Genomic DNA, 4,302 nt, shown 5'->3' with positions numbered 1-4,302 from the left:
AAGCTGACCCAGCCTCGCTGCTTGATAATATTTCTTGAGGTTTGGAAACCCTAAGCCCCCTTGAGAACGGGAAGTAAATAGCGTCCTACGTCCCACTCTGCCACCTCTAGAGCCCCAAAGAAACTTGAGCAAATCAGATTGCAAGCGGTTTATGGCTTGAGAGGGAACAGAGATTGGTAGGGCACGGAAAGCGTAAAGTACTCTAGGTAAGAGGTTCATTTTGACTGAGGCAATTCTACCCAACCACGATAGGGGGAAGCTTGTCCAAGTTCGTAAGTCACTCCGAATGTCAAGTTAGGGAGAGCTCAAAGGGAAGGACAGAGTCAGTAGGAGGTCGTCTGCAAAGAGAGTCACTTTATGTTCCCCAGTTCCCACCCTGATTCCTATTATAGAGGGGGAGTTGTGAATAACCGCTGCCAGCGGCTCCATAGCTAAGGCGAACAGGGCAGGGGAGAAGGGACAACCCTGCCTAGTGCCCCTCCTGACCCAGAAGTCCTCCGAGGCATAACCTTGAACATTAACCGTAGCCCAAGGATCTGCATAAAGTGTGTGCGTAGGAGTCTGATAAATTCTGGGCCAAAGCCCCTATGTTTCAGAACTAAAAACATATATTCCCAATGTAAAGAGTCGAAGGCCTTCTGAAGGTCCAGAGAGAGCAGAAACCCCGTTTGGAGTGTAAGTGGGAGTGTAAGAGAGAGATCAAATCTATTATTCTTCAAGTCTGGTCTGGGGCCTGTCTACTTGGAATGAAGCCCACCTGGTCCGAATGGACAAAGGCCCCTATAAAAGTATTCAGGCGCAAGGCCATAATTTTGGTCAATAATTTCATGTCATTATTAATCAAAGAAATTGGGTGGTAATTGTCACATACAGAGTGGTCTTTGTTCGGTTTCGGGATGGCTTTTATAACATCGGTAAGATGAGGTAGGAGGACCAGGGCAAACTTTTTATAATAAAAGGCTCCAAAACCGTCCGGACTAGGTGTACTAGATGTTTTAGAGGACTTGATGGCCAAAGAGACCTCCTCTGGAGTGATGGGTTTCTCCATGGTCTCTTTATGTTCAGGATTAAGGGTGGGTAAATTTGCCATTGAGAGAAAATCAGTTTCCCTATCCTTATTCGGGGGGGGGGGGGGGGGGGGGGAGGAGTCATATAGTGATAGAAAGTACTTTGCAAACTCCCCCAAAACCAAATTTGGGCTCTGAGAAAGAGTGCCATCTCGTAGGCGAAGCCTGGGAACCGCCCCCAAGGATCGCCTAGGAGCTAGTTTCCTAGCCAGAAGGGCACATGGTTTGTCACCCCGAGAGAAAAAGCGGTACTTGGACCAATGTATACTCTTTTCCGCTCGAGCCGTCAAAGCTAAATTAAGGGCCGCTCTAGCGTCCTCCACCCTAGCTCTAAGGTCCCGCTCTGGGAAAGTCTTATGCTCTTTCAACATATCAGCATAAGCCTTTTCCTTTAAGTCAGACATATAGGCTTTTTTGGCACGTGAACCCATTTGGATCAACTTCCCCCTAATAGTCGCCTTATGAGCCGCCCATACTATGGGAATTGGGACCGCACCAGTGGAATTTGTTGTAAAATAGTGTTTGATTTCCTCCATTATTTCCTCGACTCTGGCAGGGTCAGACAGCAATGATTAATTCAGAGACCATCGGAAGGACGTAGGTTTAACCCACCAATCACTCAGTCCAATGCAAACTATGTCATGGTCAGACCAAGAGCATGGGAGAATCCTCGCATAGGTGACCAATGGCAACAGTCCCGCAGGCATGAAAATATGATCAATACGGGAATAAGTGGAATGGGGGGGGAGGAATAATACGTGTAGTCTCTAGCAGTGGGATTGAAATTCCTCCATGCATCAGTGAGATCATATGAAAATAGTAATTTGGCAAAGAGGAGGCCCTGGGGAGAAGGAGCTCTGAGGGTGGGAGATCCTGGAGACGAGTTATCCATGATATGATCCAGCGCTAAGTTAGAATCTCCCCCAAGGATCAGGGATCCTTCGATGTGCGGAGTTAGAGCTGTGAACATATCATGAAAAAACTGTACTTGATTATCATTAGGGGCATAGTAGGAAACGAACGTCACCACTGAATCAAGAATTTCCCCAGATACCAATAAGTAACGTCCCTCTGGGTCACCGATAATATTATGAAGAGTGAAGGAGACTTTGTTAGAAAAACATTGCCACTCCCTTCTTCTTTTCAGGCGAGGAAGCTAAGTAAAAAGTAGGAAACCAGGTGTGGAAATAAGAGGGGGCTGAGTCAGTGGAGAAGTGCGTCTCCTGTAGTAAAATAACCTCCGCTCCTAAGGAGCGATAATGTCTAAAGGCCTTGCGGCATTTTGTCGGGGAATTAAAACCGTGTACATTATGGGATAGTACCTTGCAGAGAGCGGAGCCAGAATTAGTGACTACCTGAGACGCCATGAGAACCAACAGGTGGACACAGTGAATCAGGACGAGGACTCATGGTTGGTGGAGCTAGGGTAAAAAAGGACCAATTAGTTATGGTGAACAATATGAATGCCAGAAGAGAAGTAAGAAAAAAAAGAGAGAGGACATTAGACAGGGGGGTACACAAGAGGGTAGGGACACACAAACATTTAAAGAACAACCAGGAATTAGCAACAAAAAATTTCACAAAATGCAATAGCAAGAATAGGAGAAAGTGGGTACCTCCCACCCCTAAAAGCAGGGGGGACGGATCCAGTCTCTCAGAGAGGGGGGCATAAGGCCCCACCCCAGCACTAACATTATCAAAAGACTGTGACTGAAGTAATAGCAAACCGACATCAATGAGTCCACTCAGAGTAGGAAACTGGCAGGGTCATATCAAAGGCCCGGGAACACACCAACCATATGAACCTGTAGAAAAAGGAGAACTAAGAGACCAAATCTAGGCTCACTAAAACGGAAACTCAAACAATAGGAGGTTGGCGGGCTCAACAGTGCCAGGCACAGGGAGGAGATGCACATGACTCAAAGTCAGAGTAAGAGTCAGGAGGGAAAACGGGTGAACAGACGCCGCTCCTTCTGCTTAAGCCATAGGGGAGACAATGGGGCATCAGAATTAGAACGTTGAGAGCTCCGAGGGCCCTCAATCTTCCCTACTTTTAACAAATATACAATAAGGAGGCAGTGGATTTTATGCTAATGTGCTTTTCGGCTACAATAAGTCCAAAGAAAAAGCATAGTTGGCTCTATTGGCTGGTTCCAATGCAGGCTTATATTCAGACAGTCAGTATGTTACAGCACAAACTGCTACACAGTTGGGATGGGGCTCTGCTCAAAAGCATCAAACGTCCCAACAGGTAATAGCAGGGAAGAAAGTTGTGGCACTCACCAGTCCAACATATTCTTTATTCAGGAGGATATACATATGGCAAGGTGCAGAGGACGCAGGTGATGAGTGGGCCAGGTTAAAGGAGTTCTCTAAGCTACAACTTTTAACCCCTGCTGTGCCCGGGCTGTAAAACTATACATAATAAACTTTCACTTACCTGCCTACGATCCCCCGTTGTTCCGATATCACCGTCCCATTCTCCGGTCTCTTCCACTTCCTGCGGGTCGGTGACTTCACTCTGCGCTCAGCCTATCAGCGGCCGCAGCAATGTGCAGCCAAATGTCCATCGCCTGTATCCTCTGGACCTCACAAAGTGTGTGTACTCCTGAATAAAAAATATGTTGGATTTTTAAATACCTGGTGGGTGTCGCTACGGTCTTCTCTGCTAATACCGCATTCACGTCAGGATTTTTGCATCTGTCGAGACCATTCGATTCTATCCTTGAAAATCGTAGAATCGTGAATTGAGATGTATACACTGACATCTATTGACAACACATGCACCCATTTTAATCCGTTTACATTTTTTTTTGTTGAATGGTTGACCATGATTTGCATCCCTATTTAAAACTGAATTTCAATTGTATCTGTTTTTATTTTACTGTCTAACTAAATAGTATTAAATCATATCTTTTTTTCATATTTTTTAATATAATTTTGAGGTACATTTAAAGGGGTTTTATTTCTAGGTTGTAAAATGTACTAAAAACTAGATTTTCTCAGGGAATTAGAACAGGTAACTTCGGACACAGGTGGGAATATCATGGCGCTGACCAGGAAGGAAGGGGTTGAGAGGAGCCAAGCTAAAATCCAACTCGTTTAATTAGGACCAAGATGCCTAAATAAATGTCCCAAATAAACGAGTTGGATTTTACCTTGGCTCCTCTTAACCCCTTCCTTCCTTGTCAGTGCCATCATATTCCCACCTGTGTCCGAAGTTACCTGTTCTCAT

This window comes from Hyla sarda, chromosome 2 (genome assembly GCF_029499605.1).
Source record: "Hyla sarda isolate aHylSar1 chromosome 2, aHylSar1.hap1, whole genome shotgun sequence".
Taxonomy (NCBI): domain Eukaryota; kingdom Metazoa; phylum Chordata; class Amphibia; order Anura; family Hylidae; genus Hyla; species Hyla sarda.
This window is presented reverse-complemented; position numbering follows the sequence as displayed.